The sequence below is a fragment of the Benincasa hispida genome, chromosome 12, assembly GCF_009727055.1.
Source record: "Benincasa hispida cultivar B227 chromosome 12, ASM972705v1, whole genome shotgun sequence".
Lineage (NCBI taxonomy): Eukaryota > Viridiplantae > Streptophyta > Magnoliopsida > Cucurbitales > Cucurbitaceae > Benincasa > Benincasa hispida.
This window is the reverse complement of record NC_052360.1, coordinates 65981883-65999475: the sequence shown is the minus strand read 5'-3', so window position 1 is coordinate 65999475 and position 17593 is coordinate 65981883. Positions and strand designations below refer to the sequence as shown.

The window sequence follows — 17593 nt, the reverse complement described above, 5'->3', positions numbered from 1 at the left end:
TCTTTCTCCGATCTGCCTCTCTAACGCACCAATGTCTTTCTCTCTTGACGTCGGCGACGAGCCCATACCATCACCGTCTCCGACAAGCGCCGTCAATCTCAGCAGTCGGTGCCTATGCTCACTGGCGACGAACCCCAACCTCGGACATGATGCTTTCTGGAGGTTCTGGCGACATCTAAAGCTGCCCCTTTCTACTAGTTGTAATTTTGGAGCTTTTGTTATATTTTTTGTCGTATAGATTTGCTTCTATTATATTTTCTGTTATATAGATTTTGTGAGTTTTGATTTTTTAGTTGGTTGTGAGGAAATGATAAAATATGGAAAAATGACTTTTCTTTCTATATTCAATTTTTCCTTATTAATATGGTATCATAAGTTTTTTAAAAATTTTCTCTTTATCTTCTTCCCTCCCGTGGCAAATAGCCATGAATCCCACCCCTCCTTCGTCCGATCTTCTGCCACCTTCCGTCAGTTTTTCGGACAATATTCCGGCAAATATTCCGACGCCATCTGTCCCATCAATTGATTTTACCAGTTCCAGCCAAGAATTTTTTTCCATTTCTCATAATAACCCTTACATCCTTCATCACAGCGATACTTCCAACCTTGTTCTTGTCACCAAGCCTCTCACCGACACCAATTATGTTACATGGAGCCGCTCGATGATTTTGGTCTTATCGATTCGCAACAAATTAGGCTTCATTGATGGCTCTCTCGTTCAGCCTACAGGTGATCTCCTTCCTCTTTGGATTCGGAATAACAATGTTGTGATTGCCTGGATCTTAAATTCTGTTTTAAAGCAAATTTCATCCAACATTCTTTTCACCAATTCTGCTAGAGAGATTTGGCTTGATCTTCAAGATAGATTTCAGAAAAAGAATGGTCCTCATATTTTTCAATTAAAACATGGGTCGTCTAATCTGAAACAAGAACAAGATTCAGTAACTATGTATGTTTTTCAAAATTAAATGCTTGTAGGATGAATATATTTCTTATCGATCGGGTTGCACATATGATAAATGTACTTGTGGTGGTGTTCCATCCACTGATGACTTCATCCAATTTGAATATTTGCTGTGTTTTCTAATGGGTTTGAATGATGAATATAACCATGTTCGTTCCCAAATACTTCTTATGGACCTTCCCCCACCAATCAATAAGGTTTACTCCTTAATTGTTCAACAAGAACAACATATTTCTGCCTTTGCTCGATCATCACCTGCTGTCACTTTAGCCGTCCACAAGCCTGAAAAATAATTCCCGGTCCCAGCTTAACCACAATCCCAATAATTCATCCAAGTAAAACAAGAATCTACCTATCTGCACATATTGTCACATTTCAGGCCATACCATTGACAAATGCTACAAGTTGCACGGTTACCCGCCTGGTTACAAGCCAAGAAACAGAACAACTAATCAAGTTCATAAGGTTCCAAATGCTGCCACCTCTACTTCAAGCTCGACTGTTGATACTACTCCCACAACACATACATCCTCCGTTAACCTCAACAATGACACCTTTACTCAGTGTCATAATATACTTACTATGCTTCAGTCCAAACTTGCTGCTGTTAAGGTTGACAATGATGCTATTAATCATGTAGCAGGTACTTATTCTTCCAATATTCCTTTTGAGAGCTAGATTGTTGACTCCGGTGCTTCTACACATATATGTTTTCAAAAACATATGTTTGCTAATTTGAGGTCTTTTTCTAGTTCTGTCCTTTTGCCTAACAAAACATACATACTGGTTCATTATGCTGGCTCACTTGTCCTTTTTGGGTCTATAACTCTTCATCAAATTTCAATACAATTTGTTATCTATCAGTGCTCTTATGTCTGATAACTCTCTGTTTGTTCAATTTTCAATGGATATTGTGATATTTAGGCCAAATCCACTTTTAAGACGATTGGTAGGGGTAAACTACATGATGGTTTGTATCTCTTGGAGAATCCATATGAAGCTGTTGATTTTGTACATTCTTCATCTACTATCAATACTGTTTCACAATCTTCGACTGAGTTGTGGCATTCCAGGCTTGGCCACCATTCTCTATCTCGTTTATCTGCTTTAAAGACCATTTTATCACTACCATCTTCTTTACACCATTCACATCCTCGTGAAATTTGTCCGTTGGCAAAACAGAAGAGATTAGCTTTCCAATCACACAATCATCGAGCATCCACTCTTTTTGACACTATACATGCTGATGTTTGGGGACCCATTTCTACATGTTCATATGCTTGTTATAGATATTTTCTTACTTTGGTTGATGATCATAGTAGATACACTTAGGTATTTTTTTTTATGAAAAAGAAGTATGATGTTCTTTCTATCATTCCACTTTTTTTTTTTTTTTTTTTTTTTTTTTTTTTTTTTTTTTTGCATATGTAGAAACTCAATACAATAAAAGAATCAAAATTTTTCGTTTAGACAATGCCTCCGAATTATGTTTTACTGAGTTTTTTCTTCAGAAGGGTGTTATTTATCAGTTTTCTTGTGTGGGAAGACCGGAGCAAAACTCTGTTGTTGAGAGAAAATATCAGCACATAATGAATGTTGCTCGAACCCTTTTCTTTCAGTCTCGAGTGCCTTTGCATTTTTGGAATGAATGTATCCTAACATTAGTCTTACTCATCAATCGTACTCCATCACCTCTCTTAAGCTAGAAGACTCCCTATGAATTTTTACATGGCACGACTGTTGATTACTCTCTTCTTCGAACCTTCGGATGCTTATGTTTTGCATCTACTTTATAGAATGGCCGGAACAAGTTTCAACCACGTGCCACAGCTGCCTTTTTTGTTGGCTATCCACCTGGTACGAAAACTTCTGTTATATTTTCTGTTGTATAGATTTTCTTCTGTTATATTTTCTATTGTATAGATTTTGTTAGTTTTGATTTTTCAGTTACATTATTGGTGTATAAATACTGGTGGTGAGGAAATGATAAAATATAGGAAAATGACTTTTCTTTCCCTTTACTGATATATTCACTTTTTCCTTATTGATACTTTCTTTCCAAGGCTATCGGCCAAGGCAATCCGACCGTCACCTTGGACGGTGGAGATCATTGAGGGGGGAGGCGACGATCGTGTACATTAAAAAAAAGGAGTTGAAACTTGTTTGATTACCTTGACGTTGATTGAAGTTTTTTTTTTTTTAAATGGATTTAACCAATTTATAGAAAGAAATTAAATCCTAATAAAATCTTTTCAGAGTAGGAAATCCAATATCTAAATTCCATTATCATATTTTTTTAATTAAACTTTTTTGAAAAGATTTGATAATGTAAATAGATTAAGCTTGCATACACTAAATTTTATCTCAAATTCAAATTATTCAATTTTCACTCTTTATCATCAAGTCAAAAGAGATGGTGAGTAGAACCTCCCAATTCATCCCAAATTAAAAAAATTTCATATTCCAAATTTCATACTAAATTTAAATTTTCAAGCTTTTATCCTTAAATCAAATTAAATTGGGGATAAAACTTGAAATTTCTCCTACATTAAAAATTTAGTCATATTCCAAAGTTTACTCAAATTCAAATCATTCATTTTTATCTTTTATTAAATTTAAATTGAGGGTAAAATCTCCAAATTTTTCTCTAATTAAAATTTGGGATATAAAATTTTGTCATATTCTAAATTTAGTCCCAAATTCAAATCATTCCTATTTGTTTTATATTTAAATCAAGCAAAGAATAAAATCTCAAATTTATCTCCAACCAAAATTTGGCCATATTTCAAGTATTATCCAAGTATTATCCCATAATCCAAGTTTGAATTCTTTAAATTTGAGGGCTTCTATTTGTCTCAAATTAAAATTTGGGCATTTTCCAAATTTTGTTTCAAGTTCAAATTATTGAGTTTTTATCTTCAAATCAAAATAACTTGTAGATAAAGTTTAAAATTTATCTCTAATTAAAATTTGATCATATTCCAAAATTTACTCCAAATTTTAATTAAACTTATCTACCAAATTCATAGTTTGATTAATTGACACGTCAAATATAATCAAACCCAAGAACATATAACTTGTATTTTGACTCGAACTCTATATATGTGCATAAATCTCGAGGAGGGTATTTGTTGAATGAGAAATTTTAGACCAACATGTGTCCCAAATTGAAATTGAAGATATAAATTGGCAAATCTTGATAGTGTTACGTATTTTCATCATGACGGTTGGATTGAATCAAATAATTTGATCCAATATGATATTATTGTTTGGGCTAAATTCCAATTGAGCCCAAAAATAGGTTTAATTTGACTCAAACGTCAAATATAGCCCAAAACCAATTAGTTAGACCCAAGGGTCAGGTTCATAGATCAACCAAGTCCAAACTTGAGAAGTCTATGAATAGAGGAATTCTCTTCATTTGTGGGATCAACAATTCTTCACCCCATAGAGTCAAGACTCATTGACTTTTGGAGTTGACCACACTTAAAAACTGAAGTTTATTGGAGATACAAACATTCTTCCAATACTCCAATTTCAAGAACATCCACACACGCTCTACCTCCATCCATCAACTTCAAGAACATCCACACACTCTACTTCCATCCATCAAGCGTATGCATTCAACAAAGAAGCCTAAAGGCCAATCATCCAAGATGATCAACAAGTTCAAAAGCCGATTATCCAAGAAGATCAACTAACTTAAAAATTAAATTTTATTTTGAAAGCATCAAAGAATTACGTACTAGAGATTATATTTGCTATGCTGAAATTAATACAAATACAAAAGTTCAGATTCTATGAAATGAGTTTTTTTGAAAACATCGTGCAAACAGACATTTTTTCTATCTGTAAAATTTCCTATAAATTTTTCATGAATTACATTTTAATTTTTTTAACTCCATATCTTGCTTTTCTTTATTTGTCATGCCAATATTTCATGTTTCTTTTAATTTATAATTAATTATCAATATATAACATGAGTTTTCAAAATTCTCAATGGTAGTCTAAGTCATAATTATAGTTTCATTGACTAATCAAATAATTTTTTTTATTAATTTCCCCAATTCTCATAACATTTTTCGAAAATTTTCATTCACATCGTTATTTTTATTTTTAACTAGTTAAAGTATATTTTAAATATTAAAATAATAAATCTTGGTTTTTCTTTAATTTTTCAATAAAAGTTAAAATTTTAGGTCAAAGAGTATATACTTCACTTAGGGGTATGTTTAAATCCCATTATACATGTTGAACTAAAAAAAAATTAATTTTAGTATTTGAATAGTAAATTGACTATTATAATGTTAAATAAAACTCACAAAATGTATTTATATATATGAGTATATATATTTTTTATAATAATAGTGATTATTTTTAAATAAATTTAAAAAATAAATGGTCAACATTAATCTAATTCAACTGGTCTAAAAGTACGTATCATTCTTTTTGTTGACAAGGATAAAGCCCAGTCTAGAAAAGAATGCATCCATACACCTATCACTTCAGTCAATCTAGCACTTTTGGTATATATTTTAGGTTTGTATACAAAATTTAAGGGTTTGTTTGATAGAGAATTTGTAAACAAAAATTGGGAAACAAGGGATTTAATGAAAACGTAGTTGTATTTCATATTTTCATATATGTGTTTAGTAGTAGATTCAGAAATATGATTCTAATTTAAACAATTTTTTTTTTTTTTTAAATGTGAGTGATATTATATGCGTAAATTATAAAACTTGTAGTTGCCCTCTAAATATTAGTTGATAATAGCATTATTATTTTTTTTGTGAAGATGTTCTATGTTAACTATTTTTGTATAATTATTTTTTTTTCAGATTATATAATTTATAATACATTATATAATACATGTTTTATTTTTCAAAAAATGAATTGAATTTATAATATAACATATTGTATTCTAAGTGTTTTTATCTCTATTCAATATAATCCTGCACTTTAAAATTGAAAATTCAAAATCTAAATACAAAGAAAACATAAAAATATTGTTTTCAAAATTTGTATTATTTGGATCACATAATTCAAAATATAGTTTTTAGAAACCAAATTCAAGTTGTCTGACAAACACATATTTACTAAACTAGTAAATCTGAAAACATAAAACAGAGTCTAGATTTTCTACCCAACAGCCTAAATTATCTAACTTTATTTTCTGTTTTTAAATAATTTTACATCATATTATAATGATTTAGATTCTATTTTTTCGTTGAAATTATATTTTAGATTGCGGGTTTACATTTTTTTAAAATTTGTCATGTGGAGTATTTTTCACTACAACAATTTTGGGCTTCAATGTCGGTTGAAAATAGTAGTCTCGGATGTATAATGTCGGTTAAAAAAATGGATCTTTAATATCGATTTTAACCCGACATTGAAGATGGCCTACAATGTCGGTTTAAAACCGACATTAAAGGCCTCCCATTATTTATTATTATTATTATTTTTAATTTTATTAAAAATTCATTTTCTTCTCTCAGCTCAATCTTCACCGCCTAACTTTACCAAAACAAACCCTCGACCAGCGTGTGTTCTTTTCACTTTACCCAAACTTAACTCTCTCCTCTTTCAGCTGGTCGATTGCCTTAGATTCGAGTTGTCGTCACCGGTGCTCTCAGCTTAGTCGTGCACATCAGTTTGTGGGTTGTCGTCACCGGTATTCGTGGATTTTCGGTTGGTTTTCGTCGGCACGTGGTTTTCGTGGGTTCAGTTCGGGTTGTCGTCACTTGTTTTCCTTAGACCTCCATCGTTGTGGGCTTCTTCCAGTGGTGGGTCATCGTCTTGGGTGTTCTCCGGTCATTTTCTGTTGGTTTCTGTTGGCGCGTGGGCTTTCTCGGAGTGTTCTTTGCCGGCGTGTGGGTTGTCCAGTTGTTCGCATGGGGTTTCGTGGGGTTTGTTCGCATGGTTTGTCTGGTCGTTCGAGTGTTGTCTGATTTCTTTCGTGGGTTGTCCGGTGGGTTTCGTGGGGTTTGTCCAGTTGCTTTCATGGGGTTTCGATAGGTCGGCTTTCGGTTGGTTTTGTGTGGGTTATCCGATTGTCCGGTTGCTTTCGTGTGGTTTGTCGTCGGCGCATGGGCTTTTGGTGGTTCCAGTCGTAGAGGTCGTTCACCGGCATCGTGGTCAGCTCGTTGTTTGTCAAATCTGCCGTCTCAACTCTGTTCGCAAAGGTTCGATGCTCACCGGCGTTCCAATCTTTTAGCTGCAGTTCAGATCTCTTCAAGTTTATGGGTTGTTTAAGTTGTTTGCTTGGAAAGGTATAATTTTATCTTCATATGAATTTTCAATTTAGTAATTTAAAGTTATTTAATTCATTTTATTTTTATTTTAATGATTAAGCTTATTGAAATTTAGAATGTTGGAATTAAATTAGTTGAAGAATATATACTTGGTTGGTAGTCTTGAAATTTGTTGATTATTGATTGGTGTGGTTCAAGTGTTATTTGAAATTTTTTTGGTTATGTTTGAGAGAAAAGGTGGTGAAGAAAATCTAATACAATAGTGTTGTATAGTGGAGAGCTTGTTAATGATATTTATAGGATCATCAAAGAGACAAGTAAATAAAATAAGAACTTGAGAAGAAGACGAAGTTATTGCATATTTTACAATCATGGATGAAAATGAATAGAATGTCAGTTGAGTATGGTTTAGGGGTCGAGATGTTTATTAAAAATGGTCTACAACATTCAAATATAACGAATGTCATGAGTTGTCCATGTTTGAAGTGTGTGAATGCAAAGACTTTAAATGTGAATAGAATAAGAGATCACTTATTTTTTAATGGTATAGATCAAAGTTATCAAACATGGATTTTTCACGATGAATCATTACTGATTAAGAGAAACAATGAAAATGTGTCTACTAGTGAAAGAGATGAAGTTGATGAGAATGATGATGATGTTGATGATACTATTGGAATGTTTGAGGCTGCATACAATAACTATTTTAGTGAAAATCCGATAATTTTGAAGAATTATTAGATAATGCGAAGAAACCATTGTACCCAAATTGTAAAACTTTTTCCAAAATATCTACATTGGTAAAGTTATATAATTTGAAAACTAAATTTGGATGGAGCAATAAGAGTTTAACTGAGTTATTGGAATTAATTCATGACATATTACCTAGTCCTAATGAAATTCCAACTTCTACTTATGAAGCAAAAAAGATGTTGGGTACTCTTGGAACGAAACATGAGAAGATTCATGCATGTAGCAATGATTGTTGCTTGTTTAGAAAAGAATTCTCTAATGCAAATGTATGCCCCATTTGTGGTACGTCAAGATGGAAGCTTAAAAAAAATTTAAAGGAAAGGGCTAAGAATATCCCAACAAAAGTCATGTGGTATTTCTCTCATATTCCAAGATTTGAAAGAATGTTTCGAAGTAAAGAAACAACAAGTTTATTAACGTGGCATGCTAAAAAAGAAAGAAACAAATGGTTTATTAAAACATCCCAAAGTATGCCTCTTTTTCAGTATATGAGTTTGGTTATTTATTATTTTTCCTACTTTGAATTTTTTTAACTTTGGTTATGGTAGGACCATTCAATAATTAAGAGCTTCAGCCAGTCCTCCAAATATACTAAAGCCAATGGTATCATCAAACTCTTGAATGGACATGTCATGCATAACAGGAACGATGTAGACATGATCTATATCATTTTGGACGAGCATATATTTGGAAGAGACAAATTTATTTATTTAGGTCGCGATGATCTTATCCAATATTGCAATATGGTTGAAATAAGCTATATGTGTATTTTGACATACATTGTGTAAGTGTTACTCATCTAGATTCACTCATGTATACTTTGTTTTATGTTTAAATAATAGCTTTTACTTTTTTTAGGTATATTTGGGATGAATGTGGTCGTGATATTACGAAGAAGCTTTTTATAATTAATCAAGCAAGAATATCGCTACACGTGAAGTCTCAAGATATTTGATCCAGAAATTTAGCCAATCAACTAGAATTGGCTAATTTAGGTCAATTAGTCCTTATTCCATATAACACAGGGTAAGTAAATACAAGTTCTTAAGTTATTTTAAATTTTCATTACACACGTACTAACATTTCAAAATTGTTGCTTATTATAGTTATCATTGGATATTGATTGTAATCACTACAAGAAAATGGTGTTTATGTTTTGGACTCTCTTTGAAGTAAGGTTCAAGAGGATTTTCATGGAGTTATAAATATGTAAGTGCAATTGAACTTTCTTAGCTCTTAATTGAAGTATTTATGTTTAACTAATGTTTTCAAACTATTTAGTGGATTGAAAACATAACAAGCCAAACACGATCTCCAACACCATCTATATTCTCCAAAATGGAACCTGTAAAGGTAAATTTGCATTCATTTTTTAACAATTTATGTTCATTCGAACATAAGATTAATTGTTTTCAACTTCTTTATATCCAGTGCCCCCGTCAATTAGATTCTGTAGGATGTGGGTACTATGTGCAAAAGTATATACACGAAATAGTGCATAATCCTACTACTTCCATTACTAGCCTCGTACGTAAATTATTTATTTTTTTATATACTAGTTTTAATTTAATAAATGGATGTAAACTTATGTTGAATTTATTTTTTTTCCTCTTTGTAGTTCAATACAAAAAATGCATATACCCAAGGAGAGATCAACGTAATTCGAACCCAATGGGCAAGTTTTGTTGGCCGATTTGTATAAGGATGTAATTCTTGTTTTTTGTCTCAATAGAATTCAAATGCTAGCTTAGAATGAATGCAAATTTATCTAACCATGATCTGTTTATTGGAAGATTTATGTATAATATTTTTGTGTTTATGGGTATTTGGTGTTAAGTATTCATGAAATTAGTACTAATTTTGTGAATGAGAGAAATAATGGTTTGGTGAAAGTTGTTGGGGTTTGTGCCCTAAAGTCTCGTGTCTTGTAGTTTATAAACAACTTTGTACAACACTTGTGATGTATAATATAAATGATATTTGCTTCACTACTTGACTTTGCACATTTAGATTTTTTTTTTTATTTTACTACAAACCAATAAACTTAATATCTTTGTTGTCTTTATGTAACTTAAGCATGTATGTAGTGACATACAAATGGATCATGTCTTAAGTGAAAACAAAAATAGACTGTAGTATATGGATATAGGAGGGAAACCTTATCCTGGTAACACTTCGGACGCGGCTCGCTTTGTGGAATTATTACAAATGTTGTGACTTGTCATAAATGATCTGATCCTGATCATTTGTGTAGTGGACATGCGAGCGGGGGCGTCCTATACAAAGAGTTTGTATAAGACTTGACCTCAAAGTGTTAATGTCTTGTCATATAACTCCGTTCATGACTGAGACTTCACTTCACTAGGATGACCATAGGTAATATGACCTGAATTCCGAGTGAGTTAGGAACTCCTGCCATTGAGGACGGTTCTTTGATTTGCATGGGTGCAAGTGGCCAGAGCGCCGACTCAAACCTACCATTTTAGGGATTCTTCTGATTTGTGAGCTGGGAACTCAGCTTCACGAGATGGAGTTCACTTCTTCCCCAAAGTAGGGGTAAGTAGATAGATTACTCTCTTAAGGGCTGATCCTGGGGATTGATGATGTGGCGCCACGCACCTTCTCATGGCTCGAGTGATGTTCACACAAAGTAGGACTATGTTGTATTATTCGTTAGAGAGATCAGTGGTACTCAAGGAGGAAGATGTAACTACAAGGGCAAAATGGTAAATTGTCCTGCTGTAATTACGAGCATTTGTGAAGGGTATCGTACTGATGATTGGTTATAACCAATGGACATAGAAATATATCTCTGGCAAGAAGAGTTCAACTGTCGATCTTTAGTTGAATGCCTGGCAGTTAACGGATGGTGGATATCGTGACTAAAGAGTTTAGTCAGCTATTCACACACCGTTTGAGCTTCGAGCCATAGGTCCAAAAGGTCCCCTTGGTAGCTTGGATACAAGTTGAGAATCAGTTTTTAGGTCAGTTTGAAATGTTCAAATTGACAAGAAGGAGTTCGATTATATATGATATAATTGAACGAGTTAATTAAATATGATATAATTAACTTTATGTATGAGATATATTAATTTGGAGAAAATTGGATATAAATATGATTTATATCTAGTAGAGAAAAATATTATAATTAATATATGATATTAATTTATATGTTATGAATATGATAAGATCACATTCATTGGACGGTTATAAAGGAAAAGGGAAGCCGTCTCTTCTGTTCTAAATAACAGATGAGTGAATTATAAATAGTTGACGGTGTGTAGGAGTCAAAGGCATGGACATTTTTTAAAGAAAGTGTCATCGTTTAGAAAATTAGTGCCTACACGATAGCGCCTGCACGATCGCTTACATATACGATATCGCTAAGTGATCGCTTACCGATTACACCTTCGCGTGCTATTAACTAAACGATCGTTTACTTTTTCTTAAGTGATCATTTAGCTCCCGATATTTACTAAACGATCGTATAGACGATCGCCTAGTTTTTCCTATGTGATCGTTTGGATAATCGCTTACCCTTTTCCTACACAATCGTTTCTATGATTGCTCGATCGTTTAGACGATCGCTTACTTTTTCCTACAATATCGTATACTTCACCTAAACGATCAAGCGTCTTGTCTATGCGATAGACGACCTCATCTCCCACTTGCTTGATCGTTGTGTACGGTTTCTCTTCCTCCTTCCCTCTATCAAATCTGAACAAAGCCAACACTTTGGATTCTCACTCCAAGAATACTGAGGGCTCTGAGTGGTGGTGTCTTCTTCGTTTCCTTCTGTCCGAGTGGTGATTGTTCGAGGTAGATAGTTGGGTTTTAGATTCGCTGTGAAGAAGAAATCTTCATTTGGTATGATCTCTTGATCTCTTTAGCATTATGAATGGATATTAGTATGTTTTGAATGTATATGCAGTAATTTTGTCACAATGAATTGGAAAATCCGCTTCCGCTCGTAGGTACTCTTAAATAAGAATTTCTTCATAAGTATTTTATGAAAGTTTGTTATTGTTATGCAAATGTTGGTGATTAGTGTGTTTATTTCCTATTTGATGAGTATATGTAATGGATTGGAAATATTGATTCTTGTTTGTGGATAAATTCATAGGGGGAAGACAAATATTGATGGCTTGCCATGCATATTTTTTTTATACTTTTTAATAAAAATAATGACGGACATTTCCTGACCCAACACGAGACATATAATGTTCTTTTTAATTTTTTGACTGAAAAAATGGATTCGGCAACGAAATTTAAAAAAAAATGGAAAATAATTGATAAAATGGACAGATTCCAGGCTTCGATGTCGGTTTAAAGGGCTTCATTTGATTCTTGGTCTTTAGTTGCAACCGACATTAAAGACTGTGTTATTAAAGCCCTTAAATGTCAGTTTAAATCCGACATTAAAGGCAACCAAAATTAAAGGGCTTTAATAACACTATCTTTAATGTCGGTTGTCAATTGAGATTGAAGCCCTTTAATATCGGTTTAAAACTGACATTAAAGCCCAATATTCTTCTAGTGTTTGTCCCTTAACCTATTTAAAAGATTTTTTTTTCTAATTATTCATTTAACTATTTATACAGACAAAAAAAAAAAAAAAAACCATTAATCATATTTCAAAACTACTTTTCTGATTTAGGCCACGTTTATAGATCCATAATGAAAATTACTGTAATCGTAATGGGCCTCAATCTCAAACGTAATTTGATTGTTTTTAGTCACGTTTATTTAAAATTATGATTTACCATTACTGTTAGCTAGTGGATCCTAGGTGATCAAATTGATCCCCATCTACGCCTTAATTGAATTGCATTCTTCGATTACAACTTATATTTTATAACAATTATAGAACATAGGTAATGACAACAAAAGTGATCAAATGAAGCTTACTTTTTAAATTACCATTAATATATTATATATTTTTTTTATAGGACAAACACCTTAGATATTTGTCAAATTACCTTTTCTTGATTATCATATGTCACACCTCACCAAGTTTGTCGAGCAAGTTTAATTGAAATAGGCCAAAAGTGGCACATGGGCCTTAAGGAGTTTAGGGCTCCACTCATGGGATATTCAACCATAGAGCAATAATTACACTAGATTCTTTTGAATTATGGCAAAACACCTCTATTGCACATATGTGATTTTCTGTTATATATTACACCGTAATTAAAATTTGGTCTTTCTATATTATACCCTACAAAATCTCCCTATTTGTTTGAATATTGAGATAATATCGAAACTTTGTTGTCAAATCTCACTTTTATCTCAAATTTTCATTTGTTTTCTCTCTCTTTTATTTCTTTTTCAAATCTCATATTATCCTTAATTGCTACGATTTTTCCTTTCTTTTCCTTTCTTTTTTTTTTTTATTTCTTTCAAATATTGTATTGTCCTTATTATTCCATCTTACCTTTTATTTTATAATCATGCCAATTCTTTTCTAAACACCAAACATATATCGCACTTTGAACCTATCGCTTTAACTATGAAAGATTTGGATGAAGCAACAAATCTTTTAGATAACTTATTGACAAAATAAAGTGCGATGGAAGCTTGATGAGATAAAATAGTCATTATTTACTTCTTTCTTTTGTTGTTCACCAACCTTTCTTCAATAACATATTAAAATTACAATTTAATTAACTAGTGAATAATGATTTTAAAAAATTCATTTTTTACTTCTTTCTTTTGTTGATCTTTTGTTATTTGTTTCTTTCTTTTCCTTTTACAAGGTGTAATGGCGTTTTAATAAAAAAAAATTATATAGAATCATACCATTTTACCATTTTTACAAGGTATAACACCATTATATGCTTCTTTCTTGTCTTTTTCCGTTTTTTTAATTAGTATCCAAATCTTTCTTTTTAAATTTCACTCTAATCAAATTTTCCATTTATCTCTTCTTCTTCTTCTTAATGTTATGTTATTTACAAATATCACTTTATCTAAAATTTTTGGTTTTACTATTTAATTTTTACCTTTTTATTATTTCTCTGCATTTTCATAAAACTTGTTAGGATTTCTTTTATTTAACTGAGAATTTTTGTTTATTATTTATGATTTTGAATTAAATATCGTCCATGTACCATTTTTTTGTAAGTATTTATATAGAACTTTAGTTATGTTCACAAAGTAGCTAGTATTGTTTGATGGTCACAATACCTATTTGTGGTATGTTCCAATTAGTAAACTCTCTTACTTATAAATAATTCAACACGAACTATTTGAATCCAATACCACAACTCGGTGACTTGGAATAAGACGATAAGACTCCTAACCCAACAAGAAAACTACAACTGTATTTTCTAATATATGCTCACTGTCGAACTAAATTCTGAAGAATAAAATAGCTCTCCAGTGCTTTCAGCCCTTTCTTTTTTCTTCTTCAGCAACAAATTGAAGTTCACGGCACACCTCAATTTTTCCTTCAAGATTTATTTTCTTTTATAAATGAATCCCACCGCCCCTTCTTTTGCCCCACAGATCTAACGGCTTCCTCAAATATGGTGATATAATCTTCTACAAGTATAGCAATATCTGCGTTTTTAAAACTAACTTTCTTAGAGAGATTTTTTTGGATATGGTTGCTAATTTTTAGTTATAATTTCTAATTTAATAAAGAGTAAAAAGTTGCCGATTTACTTGCAATCGTCACAGCAAGGTTACCTTGCAATTGTCACTGAAAGGTGGGTGGTGGGAGGGTTTTTATTGGATATGGAAGGTTGAGATGAAAGACCTACGTAACTTGATTGCTGCTGGCTCAATAGGCCTCCCATTTTAGGGAAGACCAGGTAGATAGCTGGGACATAGAGGCCCATCCTTTCATTGGCCCGAGAGGGACTTGGTTTGGTGATTGGATCACAAACCAATTGTTCATTAGAGGATCAGACTTAAGATGTAATCTCGGGGATAAAACAGTTTTTATCCCGAAAGGTTGACTTACTAATGGTTAGATAAAACAGTTTTTTACCCCAAAAGGTTGACTTACGGATGGTTATATCGAGTGGACATAAATATATTTACAGACCCGATAGTTAATAAATGTTTGTTAAGTTTAGCCGATTAATCTTTCATCGTTGGAGACCATGATCTATAGGTCCCCTACTAGTCCATATCGGACTAAACCTTAGAACAATGTGACAAACGAGTTTGAAGTGTTCGTATTTAGTTTTTGGAGTGAAGCGTTGAATATATCCGATATACTTAACCTAATGTTTAATTATGAATTAAACATATAAAGAGATAATTGGAAATATTTAAATAAGATTTAAATATCAAAACTATGAATAGAGATTTATATTGATTGGGATTAACATTGGATTTAATAATTAAATATGAAATTAAATTAATTAAATTGTTTAAATAATTATTTAATATTAATTTAATTTTAAATTAATTATTAGAATTAATTTTGAAATTAAATAGAATTGGACAAAATTGTTGTCTAGGTCAAAATTGCAACAAAACTCAAGATGTTAACTTTAGACTTTGAGAAGTCAAAAAGTCAAATTGTGGACTTTGGACTTTTAGAGTCAAAGATAGATTTTTGACTAAGTTAGTGGAAAATCTAACATTTTTTAGTGGGAAAAATCCTATTTTTGCATTGCTAGGTGTCAATCCCACTTTGAGTTGGTGAAATTTGATTGTCAAGTTCTTATTAACTTAAATTTGCATGATTTACGTGATTTGACCTATTCTTGGCAAAGTGGACTTTTATGAGATTTTTTTAAAGAAAAATCGTAACCGAATTCTCTCTCAATTCCTTACCCTTTTCCTATCTAAATTGATCACTCACCGGATTCCATCATTCCGTTCTAAGGCTGGAAAATAGTTGGAAAGACTCTCGTGGTGGTCTACAAACCGTTTGTGAGAAGATTGGAGTGGATTTGGAGAAGAATTAAGACTACAAAGGTAGTCAATACTCCCATCCCAAATAAAAGAGGAATTGGTCTATGGTCGATTCAGTAATAAATAGGAATTTGAAGTTCTACCTCGTGAAAAAAAATGGATTTCTTTTGTGTAATTAACCACCTTGAGTATTTTCAGATTTGATCTTTGCATTGGTAGAAATGAATTGGGCATTGGCTTCAATCATGGACAGGTCAAGGATATCTTCTCTCCAAAAGACCAAGATATTGGCAGGATTATCTTTTAAATGAGAAAAAGGAGAATATATATATAAATTGTAATCCGGAACTCGAGTATTACAAGATTAGAGCTAAATTGGACTCGATCCTTCACTAATGAACCCTGAGTTTCCTGTCGTTTTTACGGGGAAAATGAAATGAAACAACTGATCATTCGATCCTTCACTCATAAAACACAGTTGCAATCAAAAAACCCGGGAAAATGAAATGAAATTAGGTTTCCTTGATCATTCTACCCTAAAACTAAGTTCCTATCGTTTTTCCCGGTAAAATGCGAGACCCTTTCGATCCTTCACTTTTGCGGCTTGAGAAATTGAAGAAGAAATGCGAGAATTCATGAGTTGTAGGGAGGGACTTATGTCACCACAAATAGAGACTAAAGCAAGTGTTGGATTCAAAGCTGGTGTTAAAGATTCTAAATTGACTTATTCGATTCCTGAATATGAAACCAAAGATACTGATATCTTGGCAACATTCCGAGTAACTCCTCAACTGGGAGTTCCACCTGAGGAAGCAGGGGCCGATGTAGCTGCTGAATCTTCTACTGGTACATGGACAACTGTGTGGACCGATGGGCTTACCAGTCTTGATCGTTACAAAGGACGATGCTATGGAATCGATTTCGAGCCTGTTTAATGGAGAAGAAAATCAATTTATTGCTTATTGTAGCTTATCTCCTAGACCTTTTTGAAGAAGGTTCTGTTACTAACATGTTGACTTCCATTGTGGGTAATTTATTTGGATTCAAGGCTCTGCGTGCTCTACGTCTGGAGGATTTGCGAATCCCTACTGCTTATATTAAAACTTTCCACGGCTTGCCTCATGGTATCCAGGTTGAAAGAGATAAATTGAACAAGTATGGTCACCCTCTATTGGGATGTACTATTAACCAAAATTGGGATTATCCACTAAGAATTATGGTAGAGCAGTTTATGAATGTCTACGCGGTGGACTTGATTTTACAAAAAATGATGAAAATATGAATTCCCAACCATTTATGCCATTGGAGACCGTTTCCTATTTTGTGTGGAAGCCTTTTATAAATCACAGGCTGAAACAGGTGAAATCAAGGGATATTACTTGAATGCTATGCAGGTACATGCGAAGAAATGAGATGAGATGAAAAGGCTGTATTTGCCAGAGAATTGGAGTTCCTCAGTTGAGGGCTTGAATGCTTCGTTTGCTAAGGAAGACAGAGTCAAAGCAGCTACCATCTCTTTTAGCAGTAGGCAGAATAGAGCCTTCAATCTCAATAAGATAAGAGAGTTTCACAAGGTCAAAGTCAAGGGCTAGCGGAAAGAAGAATAACAACGCCTTACCCGGCAACCTACCAGAAAGCGCAACAGGAACAGAAGGGAATTCGTCTACAAGACAGGGCGCCAGGGATTATAGGGTTATAGGCTAAGCCGGAGACAAGATATACTGCTTATCCTACAACAAGGCTGTTTACT

The 17593-nt window shown here is 32.8% G+C and overlaps 1 pseudogene; it reads left to right on the top strand.

Annotated features, from left to right (window-relative positions):
- The first annotated feature begins 16499 nt into the window (after positions 1-16499).
- On the top strand, positions 16500-17305 carry LOC120067604 (annotated as a pseudogene).
- Positions 17306-17593: the final 288 nt, after the last annotated feature.